General features: G+C 43.4%; 1 protein-coding gene and 1 pseudogene across 10 annotated transcripts in view; one reads left to right on the forward strand and one right to left on the reverse strand.

The window, feature by feature from the left end:
- KIZ (kizuna centrosomal protein) overlaps window positions 1-15,904 on the reverse strand; it is a 153,209-nt gene that overhangs the window by 54,848 nt on the left and 82,457 nt on the right. The window lies entirely within an intron of this gene.
- Window positions 8,646-9,821, forward strand: LOC128573739 (dual specificity mitogen-activated protein kinase kinase 7-like; annotated as a pseudogene).

Genomic DNA, 15,904 nt, shown 5'->3' on the forward strand with positions numbered 1-15,904 from the left:
GAGACACAGTCTTAAGCTGTTGCCCTGGGTAGAGTGCCGTGGTGTCATAGCTCACAGCAACTCTTGGGCTGAAGCGATCCTCTTGCCTCAGTTTTTCTATTTTTAGTAGAGATGGGCTCTTGCTTTTGCTCAGGCTGGTCACAAACCTGTGAGCTCAAGCAATCCACCTGCGTCGGCCTCCCAGATCCACCACCACACCCGGCCTCTTTTTTTTTCTGAGACAGAGTCTCACCTTGTCACCCTTGGTAGAGTACTGTGGCATCATAGCTCACAGCAACCTCAAACTCTTGGGCTCAAGCAATTCTCTTGTCTCAGACTCCAGAATACCTGGGACCACAGGTACCTGCCACAGTGCTTGGCTATTTTTAGAGATGGGGTCTCGCTCTGGCTCAGGCTGGTCTCAAACCTGTGAGCTCAGGCAATCTACCCGCCTCAGCCTCCCAGAGTGCTGGGATTACAGGTGGGAACCATCACACCAGGCTGAAAACAACCCATTTTTATGCTTAGGTTCAATGAAGATAATAGATAGGCAGGCAGAACTGTGTCTGGATATGGTATGATCTACTGAATGGGAAACTCAGCAAGGCCTGTCCACATTCTTCTTGGCCTCCTTGTGCAGCATTCCTTCCTCTCTGGTATGGGGCAAGATCCTTTCTGGAAGGGTTGGGCAGGGGGGCGTTTATCTTATGACCTACAATCAAACAAGGTAGATTAGAGAATTTCTTTGTGGCCAGTTTTCACACAGAAATGCAGAGAAAAATTAGACTAATATTTTTGGGTTTTATGGCTGGCTTTGGGGAGGAAGGGTTCTGGTTTCTATGGCCTGCTTTAGAGAAGAATGTTAGTTTCAATAGCTTGCCTCAGGAGAGAATGAGGTTGAGGGGTGGACGGCAGGAGAGGGTCAGAGGGAAACTTTGCTTCAGAGGCCTCCACTTAGGGATATCATTTTCTTTCTTTCTTTTTTTTTGCAGTTTTTGCCAGGGCTGGGTTTGAACCCGCCACATCTGGCACATGGGGCTGGCGCCCTACCACTTTGAGCCACAGGCGCCACCTAGGGATATCATTTTCTAAGTCCCAGTTATGGTATATGTCTTATTATCTACAACTTACACCTTCCTTGAACTTAATACAATTTAAAATACTATAAACATTATTTTTTAAAAAAATGTATTAGACCTTACTGTAGTCAATTCTATAATTAAACTCTAGAGGGTGCTTATGGTACAAAGGCATCTTATATTGTCAAGAAGAATCATCTTTGTTGGGGCTAAATGGCTGATGTAAGAACCATAGAACACAACATCAGACTTTGCTGTGTTGTTAACACGTCTGTCTGCCTGTCCACACACACATGCGTACGTACGTAACGGAGGAGACCAGCAGGCTCAGACTGGGCTGGTGAGGGTTATACTACTGGAGCATATTCAAGAAGGGAAATCAGAGGGTGTGATGGGATGGTGGACAGGCTTACTGAAGCCTCAGGCAACATTCAGATCTTGAAACTGATAGAATCAGGTGTACCTGCCCCGCCCAGGAAGGGTCAGACTCATGTCCCTCCCAGGAAATAGTAATGCCACCAACTGCTGCCCTCCCCGCCCTTTAAATCTATAACCCACACGTGGGATTTCTTTCTTGATTTCACCCCACCTGCATCCAGGTGGAAATAAAGACCACATTACTTCTACAGAACAGGGTTTCCATCTTCCTTTCGTTTTGAGCCTTGGAATAATCTTTCATCCTTGGGTCCAGAACCTTTTAGAAACAAGATGCTGTGTTACTCGTCCAGGATAAATGAATCTCTATAGAGGCCAATTAAGTTTAATGAATGGGAATGAGGTGAAGTTATTTTCCACTGACCAGGCGTTCAGAGGAGGAGGGAAGGTTCCTTCCTGGGTTTTCCGACTCTGTTCTGGGCCCACCTCCATGATGACACTGAAACAGGAGTAGCAGTGCCCTGGGAGGGCACAATGCTTAATTATTAATGTTTGTCTCCTGTTGCATGAGTATGGCAGAAATCAAACATAGGACTGCTAAAAGGACTGTGCTGCCTTGTTGTTCAGTCTGAAACAGGCTGAATATCTCTTCTCCAAAATGCTTGAGGCCAGAAAAATGTCTAATTTCTAATTTTTTTTGATTTTAGAATATGAACATCCCAAATTCAAAAAAACTCAAATCCAGGCTGGGTGCAGTGGCTCACACTTAGAGTCCTAGCACTCTGAGAGGCCAAAGAGGGATTGCCTGAGATCAGGAGCTCAAGACCAGTCTGAGTAAAAGTGAGATTCTACCTCTTCTAAAAGTTTAGCCAGGCATTGAAGTGGGTGTCTATAGTCTTGGCTATTCAGGAGTCTAAGGCAGAACGACTGCTTCAGCCCAGGAGTTTGAGGTTGTTATGAGGTAGGCTGAGGCCACAGCACACTAGCCTGGGCAGCAGGCTCTGTCCTTAAAAAAAAAGAAAAAGTTGAAAATAAAACCCTCAACTCTGAAATACTCTAATCAGCATTTCTTTTGAAAGTCACTGTGTTAGCACTCAGAAAAGTGTTCAAGTTTTGAAACATTTTAGGTTTTGGATTTGGGATTTTCAACCTGTACTGTACAAAATTTAAGAAGCTGAATCAATTTATTATTCAAATGCTCATTCACCTAAGAAGCTGCTAAAAGTAAGCCAAAGATAAAAAGAAGAAATAGGAAACAAGAAAGTGAACAAGAACAAATGATAATTATGAATACACCAATGGACTAACTGTGGAACAAAAGCAGGCAGGACACAAGCAAGAAAACAGCAAAAGTTAACTGGCTCTCCTAGGCGGTTCTTTTCTTGTCCGTGTCAGATATGTCAGTTCAGGAAATGTCAGATAAGCATATCTTAATTCTGGATAAGTACACTTTTCAAAACAGTAGAAACCAATTCTAAGTGTGTTCATGATTATAGACATAATAACGCTCCTGCAACAACCATGCCCAGTGATGTGAATACAGCTGACCACCAGGCCTCAGAGCCTATACTGCACATACTATTAGTAATTTGATTGTCCTGAAAAGTAGTGCTTTTCAAGTTTAAGGTAGCAAAGCACCTGAAATCCACAGAACGTTTTGCTCTGAAGTACTTACTAAATACATGTCCACCTTACAAAAACCAAACCACTAACACAGCTGCCCACGATAAAAAAAAAAAAAAAAAATCTATCAAAACTAACAAGATAAGATGCTTCCACACTTCTCGTTATTTTTCATTTGGTATTCTCATTCATTTTATTATCCTCTAGCAGGCAAGTTACAGTGTGTGCCAAAGTTTTAATGGAACAATTTTGAGAAAATTCTTAAAATTACAAAGATTCATTTTACTAAGAACTTGGAAAAGACTTAACTGTAGAATAATTCTACTAAAATAAATCAGAGAATCACTGCAGTAAAAATCAAAACAAAACAACCGAATCTAGCACTGTTTTCAGCAGATTAAACACATTTGATTGAAACCCATCAAAATGATAAGCAAATGGACACGAATTTACATTGACAGAAGAAAACAGAAAAAAGTTAGAAAATGAATTGAGGGCAGCACCTGTGGCTCAGTGGGTAGGGTGCCGAGTTTGAGTCTGGCCCTGGTCAAATTGCAACAAAAAAATAGACAGGTGTTGTGGCGGGCACCTGTAGTTCAAGTTACTTGGGAGGCTGAGGCAAGAGAATCGCCTAAGCCCAGGAGTTGAGAGGTTGCTGTGAGCTGTGACGCCACAGCACTCTATCGAGGGCAATAAAGTAAGACTCTGTCTCTAAAAAAAAAAAAAAAAAGAAAAGAAAAGGAATCGAAAGCCATAAAAGCTGGGGGATTAAGAACTGATTCTCACATGTCTCCTATAGTTAAGGTAATAAACACTCTTAAGTCTCCCAATCCAAACTCAAAATAGTGAGATTCAGTAGAAAACTAGAGACAATCTATTAAGGTCTTGATTTTTGCTTAACTTTCGAGTTTTGACTTGTCTTATTGACTTGGCCTATCTGCACACTGTTCTCCCTCACAGAAGAGAAGTTTTTCCACTCAGTCATCAAGCTTGAATGTTCCTTCCAGAAGTCACTAGTAGCTGAAAGACTTCCTATAGGTGAGAACTATATGTTAAAGAGAATTAAACGGTAGATATGCCCTGAAGAATTGAAGCAGGAAGAATAAAATGACCAAAAAAAGGAAGTGAAGGCAGGGAAGCAGGAGGAAAGTGGTAGGATTTGCCACCTGGCAACCGGAAACAGATCCCAGTTTCGCTCTGATGAACTACCACTCCCCTATCCTATACACCTAGGGAGAGGTTCAAAGTGAAGCATGGGGTCCATGTATAAGCTAATAGTACTCTCCCCTTGCTATGGCAATCAGGTAGGGGCGGGCACCTGATGTGATCAGAATCTGTTGGGCCTGAGAATTGAGCCAAGCCAGAGGGAATGGAAAAAGAAACACAAAGAGAGTCAGAGCCCACCGGCACCATCTGAGCCTCAGTAAAGCTAGCCTGGAGACTGCTGACCTCTGGGTTACATGTGCCACTGAAGTTTCCTCTGACTTAAATCAATTTAAACTGGATCCTTTGTTACTTTACAATAGAAAGAGTCTTAGTGGATTAAAAGAGAAAATAAATTTTAAAAAGTGGTAACAAGGTCAATAACATCCAATAATTCAGTATCAGTTTTATTTTTATTATAAGCATACTAAACCTTTGATTATAAAATATAAAATGCTTTGTACAGCATGAAGAATATTTACCACATATAAAAAAAGGAATAGTCACTAAAAGAAGCTGTGAAGTGAAACACACCGCCAAAGGTGCCCTTGCCTTACAAGGCAGGCACCACAGAGCTGTAGCACATGGTTTTTAAGCTTTGAAATTCAGGCGATTTCTAAAAATTATTTTTAAAACACAGCTTTACTGTGATATAATTCACATATAAAATTCGCCAATTTAAAGTGTACACTTCAATGCAATCACCACACAATCTAATTTTAGAACACTTCTAAAAGATAGTTTGAAGGCTTATTTTACTTTAATTTTTTTTCCTGATTATAAAAGCAATGCCTATTCATCACAGAAAACTTGAATGTAGCATTCTCATTTTAAGCCAACAGAATCATATGTCAAAAATCTTGCTAGGGTAAGAGTTCTGCCCCTAGACCCAGCTCCTTAGGCTATTGGTTACACGTAAAAATTCTTCTTTTGACCAAATTCGGCAACATGGTGGTTGCCTACTTTGGAAGCTGTACTGTCTAGATGAGGCTATTGGCACTTATGTGTCTCCCTGAAGGCACTAAAACAAAATACCATACACTCAGTAGCTTAAAAAACCAAAATTTATGTGTCACACTTGCAAGATCAAGGTGGTGGCCTAAGTGGTTCCCAGTGAGGGTTCACTGCTTGGCTTGCAGACAGCCACCTTCTTAGGGTCCTCGCATGGTGGGAGAGAGGAAGAGCTCCCTTGTATTTCTCCTTCTAAGGACATTTAATTCCATCATGAGAGTCCTGCCCTCATGATCTCATCTAAACTTAATTTTCTTCTAAGGACTCCATCTCCAAATACCATCACACTGGAAGTCAGAGTTTAAACATGAATTTTGAAGAGGACACAGATATTCAGTCCGCTATAGCACTGTTGTTGCCAATTTGCTTCTGGCTTCAGGAAGCTGTCAGTACTGCGGATGTCAGAACAGGGAAATGGAAAGGACCTGGGTCGTTGACAAAAAATGAAAGGCAAGACTAGCCAACTCCAGGGCTTCCTGTACCTCTGGACTTCCAGAAATGAAACATAATAAAAAATGTGCTGAGATAGCATTCCTATTATTTGTAGCCAACGGCATCCTGATACATCAATATAATTATAATAGGTAAATGCTCAACAAGGTCAGAAAGCTAAGTTTGAAAAAAGAACCCCAATACTGGGCCCGGTGGCTCATGCCTGCAATCCTAGCACTTTGGAAGGACAAGGCAGAAGGATCACTTGAGCCCAGGCATTTGAGACCAGCCTAGGAAACAAAGAGACACCCTGTCTCTACAAAGAATAAAAAAAATTAGCTATGCTAATTTTTAAAAAATTAGGTATATCCCAGTATGGGAGGCTGAGGCAGGAGGTTCTCACTTGAGCCCAGGCAACACAGTGTGACCCTGTATCAAGAAAGGAAAAAAAGAAAAAAGAACTCTTGATTTGATGGCTTTCTGTAATTCAAATGTATGTTTCATTGAAAAAAATTTAAAGCGGCGCCTGTGGCTCAGTGAGTAGGGCGCCGGCTCCATATGCCGAGGGTGGCGGGTTCGGACCCAGCCCCGGCCGAACTGCAACCAAAAAAAATAGCCGGGCGTTGTGGCGGGCGCCTGTAGTCCCAGCTGCTCGGGAGGCTGAGGCAAGAGAATCGCGTAAGCCCAAGAGTTAGAGGTTGCTGTGAGCCATGTGACGCCACGGCACTCTACCTGAGGGCGGTACAGTGAGACTCTGTCTCTACAAAAAAAAAAAAAGAAGTATCTTAAAACAACACATATGGAGACAAGGTGGGTGGGTTTCCTAAATTCAGGAGTTCGAGACGAACCTGAGTAAGAGAGAGACCCCATCTCTAAAAATAGCCAGGCGCTGGGGGGTGGGGAGGGTGCCTGTAGTCCCAGCTACTCAGGAGGCTGAGGCAAGAGAATCACTTGAGTTTGAGGTTACTGTCAGGTATGACGCCACAGCAGTCTACCAACAGTGACAAAGTGAGATTTTGTCTCAAAAAAAAAAAACAAAAAAAAAACAAAAAATGAAAATAAATGTGCATTTTCCATCCCCCAAAACGTTTTGTCTTTGTCTTTTTAAAAAATCTGAACAAACAGCACATCCTTGTCCTTGGTGTGGCTAGGCTACCTTGAACCAGGACCAGGTGGCTACTCAAGTGCTAGGACTGAAAAGATAAGATGTCGACCCTGGCAGACCCTGCACACATCCCTTGGTGTGCAGTGGTGCTATACACTGGTGAGTGAGCCACTCCTTTAGTTAGAGAAACAACAGCTCTCAGGCAGGGACCATGCTGGCTTGTCTCCAAGCTCTGCTCACCCTTCAGTTCTCTCCCCAAATCTAGAATGGCTCATCTTCTCCAACCAGCCAAACCAAACACCATGGTTACTCGGTTTTGTAATAAAATAACCCCAATTTAGTGGTATAAGCCAATAGTCAACAGTTTTTTTATTATATTCATGCTTTCTAAGGTTCAGGAATTTGGACATGGGCAGGGGAGTAGGAAGGATAGGGTACCGTAACATTTCATTGGGAGAGCTCCCTAAAATGCTATAATACATATGAAATGGTGAGGAGAATTCTAGCAAAAAAGTCACATAGTTACCACGGTCGTTATCTTTTTAAAAATCTCTCTGAATTTCCTTATTAAAAAAAAAAAAACAACAAAAAAAGAGTGCCACTAGGAGAGCAAACCAAATCCATGGGTTTTTGAGTTAGAAAATTAAGTTATAAGAGGCAGCAATGCACTTATAATAAGACAGTGGACAGAAAAATCAGAAAATCCACGAAGAAACAATGAACTTTAACAATGATACAGTCAAAATGGACCTAACAGACATATACAGAGCATTCCATTCAACAGCAACAGTATTCTTCTCACGCACTCACAGAATATTATCCAGAAGAGACCTTATGTTAGGCCACAAAACCTAACAGTTTTTTTGCAGTTTTTGGCTGGGGCTAGGTTTGAACCTGCCACCTCCGGCATATGGGGCCAGTGCCCTACCACTTTGAGCCACAGGCGCTGCCCCACAAAACAAGTCTTAACAAATTTAAAAAGATTAAATCATATCAAGTATCTTTTCTGACCAAATAGAATGTAATCAGAAATCGATAGCAAAAGGAAAACTGAAAAATTACAAACATACTTTTGACAATCAATGGATCACAAAAGAAATAGAAAGGAAATTAGAAAATATTTTGGGGTAACACCTGTGGTTCAGTGAGTAGGGTGCTGGCCCCATATACTGAGGGTAGTGGGTTTGAACCTGGCCCTGGCCAAACTGTAACCAAAAAATAGCTGGGCATTGTGGCAGGGGCCTATAGTCCCACCTGCTCAGGAGGCTGAGGCAAGAGAATCGCCTACAGGAGCTGGAGGTTGCTGTGAGCTGTAATGCCACAGCACTCTAACGAGGCCGACAAAGTGAGACTGTGTCTCAAAAAAAAAGAAAAGAAAATATTTTGAGACAGTTGAAAACAAAATACAACATAACAAAATTTTGGGATGCAGTAAAAGCAGATACAAAAAGGGAAGTTTACAGCAATAAACACATTAAAAAAGAAGAAAAACTCAAATCAACAACCTAACTTTATACCTGAAGTAACGTGAAATAAGTAGAAAAAAGAATTAAGGACAAAGTTAGAAGATGGGGTAAATAAAAAAGAAAGATTCAAGCAGAAATAAATGAAATAGGAAATATAAAAAAATGGAGAAAATCAGTAAACTAAAAAATTAAACAAATAAAATTGACAATTAAAATAGCTAATATAGCATTAGCTAGACTAGCTAAGAAAAATGAGAGAAAGCTCGAGCAAATAAAATCAAAAAAAGGAAATAGATTCTGGCACAGGTGCAGTGCGGTGTTTATCTGCGTGGCTGACGGGCAGCTGGGCGGTGCACAGTGGAGGTGGGGAAAATGTTAGCGTCCTCCCTGGAGCAGAAGCTGTCCTGCCTAGAAGCAAAGCTGAAGCAGAAGAACCACGAGGCCCAGCCTCGTGGATATCAGCCGCCAGCGGCCCAAGCCCACTCTGTAGCTCCTCCTGGCCAACTACGGGAGCAGTCCCTCACCGTCCTCAGAGAGCTCCCCCCAGTACCCCACACCTCTTGCCCGTCCCTGCCACATGCTGGGACTCCCAGCAACACTATTCACACCCAGCAGCATGGACAGCATTGAGATTGACCAGAAGCTGCAGGAGATCATGAAGCAGACAGGCTACCTGACCATCAGGGGCCAGCGCTACCAGATAGAAATCAATGATCTGGAGAACCTTGGTGAGATGGGTAGTGGCACATGCGACCAGGTATGGAAGATGCGCTTCTGAAAGACAGGCCGAGCAAATGCAGTCAAGCTAACGCAGCGCTCAGGGAACAAGGAGGAGAACAAGCGAATCCTCATGGACCTAGATGTGGTGCTCAAGAGCCACAACTGCCCCTACATCATGCAGTGCTTGGGGACCTTCATCACCAACACTGATGTCTTCATCGCCATGGAGCACATGGGCACATACACTGAGAAGCTTAAGAAGCAGATGCATATCCTGCTGGATGAGTGGGGCCAGATCAAGCTCTGCGACTTCAGCATCAGCGGGCACCTGGTGGACTCCAAGGCCAAAATGCGAGCGCAGGCTGCAGCGCCTACATGGCGCCCAAGCACATTGACCCCCCCAGATCCCCACCAAGCCAGACTATGATATCAGGCTGATGTGTGGAGCCTGGGCATCTCAATGGTGGAGCTGGCGACAGGGCGGTTTCCCTACAAGAACTGCAAGACGGACTTTGAGGTCCTCACTAAAGTCCTTCAGGAAGAGCGCCTACTCCTGCCGGGTCACATGGGCTTCTCAGGGGACTTCCAGTCCTTCTTCAAAGACTGCCTTACTAAAGATCACAGGAAGAGACCAAAGTATAATAAGCTAGTTCAAGATAGCTTCATCAGGCGCTATGAGACGCGTGAGGTGGATGTGGCATCCTGGTTCAAGGATGTCATGGTGAAGACCGAGTCACCACGGACTAGTAGAGTCCTGAGCCCAAACCACCTGCCCTTCTTCAGGTAGCTGCATGTTGGCGGCCAGCCCTACAGGGGCCAGGGGCATGGCCACAGACTCCCCCATTCCACCTGGCCACCCAGCTGCCCGCCAGGGGAAACCTGGGACCTGGACAGCTGCTGAATGCTGAGGATAGAAAGTAGGGGGTACCCACCTACCCCCAACTCCCTGCCCACCAGCCATGGACAGATGGGCCCACCAGGCCCCAGCTCTTCCCACCCTGGGGTCAGCCAGCTGTGTGCCGTACCCCCCTGCGGGCCCCCCCCCCCATCAAAGACACTGTGGACGGACGACAGCAAGCCACAAGCAGACTCGCTATTCATTCAGTAGTAACCTCTGGGCTGGGGCAGCCCCCAGATGCCAGGAGAGAGCCCTCCAGTCCCCAGCACCGCTCCTAGCCTGCTGTTCTCACCACTTCCTACGCACTTATTTCTTCTGTCATCCCCTACCTCTGTCCTTGTCACCCTTCCTGCCTCTCCCACCCTCCTGGCACGAGGCTACACCCAGCCACTCCCTGGTAAGACCCCTGGGTCTGCTTATGTTACCATGGGGTGGAGTCATTGGCCTCCATAATGGCGCTGTGGCACTGAGACTACAGCTGGTGGGGCTGGTCTCTCTCCCTCCCTATTTCAGGGGGTCCTTTTTCGAATTTATTGTATTTTATTGTACTTGTCGGCGGGGAGGGGGCGGCTGTGGAGAGCTTGTTCTCATGGGGTTTGTTGGTACCTTCAGAAACTTTTACCAAAGTCACGTTTAGCTGCATGTGACGGCCTGCCCCCAACCGTCTGTGGGCACTGGGGGCTGGGCTGAGCACTGAGGCTGCGGGGCCTCAGGTGCCAGCCCTAGGTGGGAGACTGACCCCAGCTTGGGGAGAGTTGAAGACCTCAGGGGATGTGGAGGAGGTCCAAGGGCCATTGCCACACACAGGGTGGCCTTCAGGGAAGGTGGGCATAAGGTGTGGTGGGAGCAGGAGGCCAGAGGGAATTGAGGACAGGACAGAGTCAGATTGAGAGCTAAGGGAATGGATGTGGATGTGGGTTCAGGGATGTGTAACAGGCTCCAGTGGGGGAGGGAGGACACCAGGCTGAGAGGGGGAGCAAAGGGTAGTCACCCCCATGGTGCCACTGTGCCTCGTACAGCTGGCCAAGGTCTACCCCAGGTCACCCGCTGCAGCAGCAGCAGCTGGAGCAGGAGGGGATGTTGTTTCATGTTTGTTGGTGGTGCATGCAAATTAAGTGGATGAGAAAAACAAAATAGCAAAACAAATAAGAAAAAAAAAAAAAGAAAAAGTATAACCATAAAACCACAAACAAAACCCAACCAACACCAAAGGTGAGGAGCCTGGCTGAAGCAGCAGAAGCAGCATAGGCTTAGGGTCGCCATATCCTCTCATCTGTTGCATTGAATCTATCCTTATTACTAAAGAGTCACAAAATGCTGAATGTTTAAAAAGTAATAGAAGTCATTTTCTCTCTGCCCCCCAGAGGGGAAGGCTACCTTCTCTTGCCTCTGGTCCCCTTTGTGAGGGGTCAAGGAGCGGGGGTGACGGGTCTGGCCCCCATGCTTTCTCCTGGGGGCCAGCCATGCGGGCCTCTGCAGGTAGCCAGAAGGTCACTTGGCTGGTCCCAAGGCCAGCACAGGCCTGAGGCTGGCTACTTGGTTTTACTTTTATTTAACTTGATTTTCTGTTTTGTGAGTGTGTGCCTATCCATTCCCAACCCCTTCAGTGTTACATGGGAGCCCTGGGGGAGCCTCTCCTACCTCCCACCTCTGCCCAGACCTTCCCCTCGTCACCAGCCATCCCTCTGAAGCAGGCAGAGGGCAGACCTGGGTGGGCAGGAGCCTGGGGTTTGGTCTAGCCCAGCCCATTGGGCTGGACCCCTTCTTAGGCTGCCAGTATTGTCCTATCCCTTTTGAAAACAAAATGTTCTTGTTTGTAAATCCTTGGATGCTTGAGAATAAATCCCTCTCTTTTCTTTCAAAAAAAAAGAAAGAGGAAATAATTGCCACTAATACTATAAAAATTTAAAGTATCCTAAGAGATTATGAACAAATATACACTAATAAACTAGGTAACCTAGAAAAAATAAACATTTCTAAAAACATATGAACTACCAAGTCTGAATCATGAAGAAACAGAAAGTCTGAACAGACCTAAAACTAGTAAGGAGATTGAATTAATAATCAAGAACCTCTCATCAAAGAAAACCCAAGACCAGATGACTTCACTGGTAAATTTAATGAAAGATTTAAAGAGGAATTAATATCAATCCATTTTAAACTCATCAAAAAAAGGTAAGATGAGGGAATACTTCCAAAACTTCCTTTATCAGACCAGCATAACCCTGATGCCAAAGCCAGAGGAAGATACCACAGAAAAGAACACAACAGAAGGGCAGCGCCTGTGGCTCAAGGAGTAGGGTGCCGGTCCCATATGCCAGAGGTGGAAGGTTCAAACCTAGCCCTTGCCAAAAAAAGAAAAAAAAACAAGAACACAACAGAAAAATATCCCTGATTAATACAGAAGCAAAAGTTAACAAAATACTAACAAACCAATTCAATAGCACATTAAAAGAATCATACCCTATGGCCAAGTGAGAATTATCTCTGGGATGCAAAAAATGAATCAACATATAAAAATCAATTAATGTGATATCTACATTAATGGAATGAAGGATGAAAATCATATGGTCATCTCAGTAAACACAAAAAAAATAAAAAATCCTTCATGATAAAAATTCTCAATAAACTAGGAATAGAAGGAAATTACCTTTACATAATAAAGGTCACATATGAAAACTTCACAGCTAATATACTTTGGTAAAAAACTGAAAGCTTTTCCTTTGAGATCAAGAACCAGGGACGGATGTCCACTCTTGCCACTTCTATTCAGTATAGAACTGAAAATCCTAGCTAGAACAATTAGGCAATAAAAATAAATAAGAGCCATCGAAATCGGAACTAAAATTGTCCCTGTTTACAGGCTGACATGGTCTTATATCCAGAAAGTTCCAAGGACTCCGGGAAAAAAATTGTTAGAATTAATAAATGAATTCAGTAAAACTGCAGGATGCAAAGTTAACATACACACATCAGTTGTGTTTCTATACACTAAAAACAATGTGAATAGGAAATTAGAAAAATAGTCCTATTTATAATAGTACAAAAAAGAATAAAAATACTAAGAAATAAACTTAGCTAAGGGGGTAAAAGACTTGTGTTCTGAAAACTACACAACACTGATTAAAGAAGACACAAGCAAATGGAAAGACAACCATGTACATGGATTAGAAGATTTAATATTAATTAAATATCATTCTACCCAAAGAGATCTCCACATTGAATGAAATCCCTGTCCAAATCTCACTAGCATTATTTTTCTGAAATAGAAAAAAAATCCTAAAGGACGGAGGAGCAAGATGGCAGCTGAGTAACAGCTTCCTTGCAACTAGGCAAGGTGAGACTAGGGAGAGACTAAAAACAATGTGAATAGGAAATTAGAAAAATAGTCCTATTTATAATAGTACAAAAAAGAATAAAAATACTAAGAAATAAACTTAGCTAAGGGGGTAAAAGACTTGTGTTCTGAAAACTACACAACACTGATTAAAGAAGACACAAGCAAATGGAAAGACAACCATGTACATGGATTAGAAGATTTAATATTAATTAAATATCATTCTACCCAAAGAGATCTCCACATTGAATGAAATCCCTGTCCAAATCTCACTAGCATTATTTTTCTGAAATAGAAAAAAAATCCTAAAGGACGGAGGAGCAAGATGGCAGCTGAGTAACAGCTTCCTTGCAACTAGGCAAGGTGAGACTAGGGAGAGAAGACTCCAGGCATCTCTGGCTGGTGGGATCTGTCCAGAAACATCCCTTTGGGGACACAGGGAGTCAGCGAAAGACTTTTGGACCCCCTGAGGAGGATAAAAGCAGTGGAGAACTGGCAAGTGAGTGTGTGTGTGTGTGTGTGTGTGTGTGTGTGTGTGTGTGTGTTCGTTCGGTCTAATCCCCCACACCCGGCAGCTGTAAGTACAGCAACAGCGAGATTGCAAACTGGAAAGGCCTTACCGGTGAGCTGTTTTGTTTTGTTTTGTTTTGTTTTGGGATTTGGCACTCATTTGAACTGCCTTGGGAGAATGTGTGCGAGAGTGCAGAGGACTTTAAGCGCTGTCTAGGGCACTAGATGGCATCGCTGAGCCTGATGGAGCTAATAATATTCACCTGTGGGTCTAGCGGAGCCATTGTGGGAGAACTGCCGGGCAAGCTCCGCCCTCAGGGATACAAAGCAAGGATGGGGCAGGATACCTTGGGCCAGTCCTCTAGTGACTGAGCAGCCTAAAGGCAGGGACTGAGATGCCTTACAGCCTTGGCCCTGAAGGGCATAGAGTGAGACCAGTTTTGGCACACTAGGTAAGTGGACAGTCCCTTCAGGAGTGATCCAAGTGACAAGTGCTTTCCTGGGAAAGTTTCTGCTTAGCTGAGGTTAACAGTTTAAAGTGCTTTTTAAGTGGGCTGGGGAGATTTAGGGTCTCTACCCTGCAAGGTTTGAGAAATCAGCAGAGGCCTCCAGTCTCCATCTTGTATAGCTGTATCAGCATTGTGGTTAACATCTCATACCCCAGAAGATCACCTGTTGCCCAGACAACATTCAGCAAGATATATATACTGCTTTGTTTTTGGTTTTTCTTTTTTAATTTCAACATTTTCCCTCTAGATTTTTCTTTCTTTCTTTTCTTTCTTCATTTTTCTAGCATAAATACAATTTTCCATTGTTGCTTTCTTTAACAATGAGAACTTCATTTTGGCTAGTGTTTCTAACTCTATGATTTGGTTTACCCCCCAATTTTATCCCTTAAAGTTTCCTGTTTCTTTGTTTTGGTTTGCGTTATAGCATTTTTGTCTTTCCTCTCTACTTGGTGGAGTTGGGATACTGTGTATGAACAGGCTAGCAAAGAGCTGCTAACCTCAAGGGAACCACCCAACCAGGCACCCCCAGAGGTTGGGGGTTTTTAAGTTTGGGTCAAAGTACCCTACTGTACACCTATATTGCTCCTGTCTCCCTCTTTCTGTGCCTCTCTTCTTTTTGTCAATATTCCCTTTTACTCAGCCCCTCTCCTTTCTCTTTTTTCATTTTTTTTTTTCTTTTTTCCCTTCTTTCTCATCGATCTTCTTATTCTTCTGGTCCTATACCAAAAGGACAAATCAAAACCCTAAGCCAGAGGCACGGTAACTTAAAGAGCAAGAGGAAGTGAAAGGAAAATTAGGGCAAGGAAATAGGTAAAAGAAAACACTCATTAGGAAGAACCAGCAGAAAAATCCCAGCAACATGAAAAACCAGTCCAGAGCAACCCCGCCAAGGGACTGTGAGGTAGCTACTACAGAGGATTCCACCTATAAAGAAATGTTAGAAATTACAGAAAGGGAATTTAGAACACTGATGATGAAAAAAATGAAGGAAATGATGGAAACAATGAAGGAAGCTGCTGATAAAGTGGAAAATAACCAAAAGGAAATCAAAAAACAGAATCAAATAAGAGATGAACGATATGAAGAATTTAAGAAAGGATACAGCAGGACTGAAGGAACTGAAGCAGTCAATTAGGGGAACTTAAAGATGCAACAGAACGTATGAACAACAGATTAGATCATGCAAAAGAAAGAATCTCAGAGGTAGACGACAAAGCTCTTGAGATAATTCAGATAGTTAAAGCGGCAGAAAAGAAGAAAAAGAAAGCAGAATGTTCACTGACAGAATTATGGGACTTGATCAAGTGCTCAAAACATGTAAGTTATAGGTATCCCAGAAGGGGAAGAAGAATGACCCAGGGGAATGGAAGTCATACTAGAGAATATTATAAATGAAAATTTCCTAAATATCACCAAAGATTCTGACAAACTCTTTTCAAAGGGATATCTGGCCCCAGGTGCTTCTCCAAGACACATTGTGATGAACCTGTCCAAAGTCAAGAAAAAAGAAAAGATTCTTCAAGCTGCCAGGAGTAAGTGCCAGTTGACCCACAGGGACAAATACATCAGGGTGACTGAGACTTCCCTAAGGAAACTTTTCAAGCAAGACGACAATGGTCATCTACCTTTAATCTACGTAAACAGAACAATTTCCAGC

This window comes from Nycticebus coucang, chromosome 21 (assembly GCF_027406575.1).
Source record: "Nycticebus coucang isolate mNycCou1 chromosome 21, mNycCou1.pri, whole genome shotgun sequence".
NCBI lineage: Eukaryota > Metazoa > Chordata > Mammalia > Primates > Lorisidae > Nycticebus > Nycticebus coucang.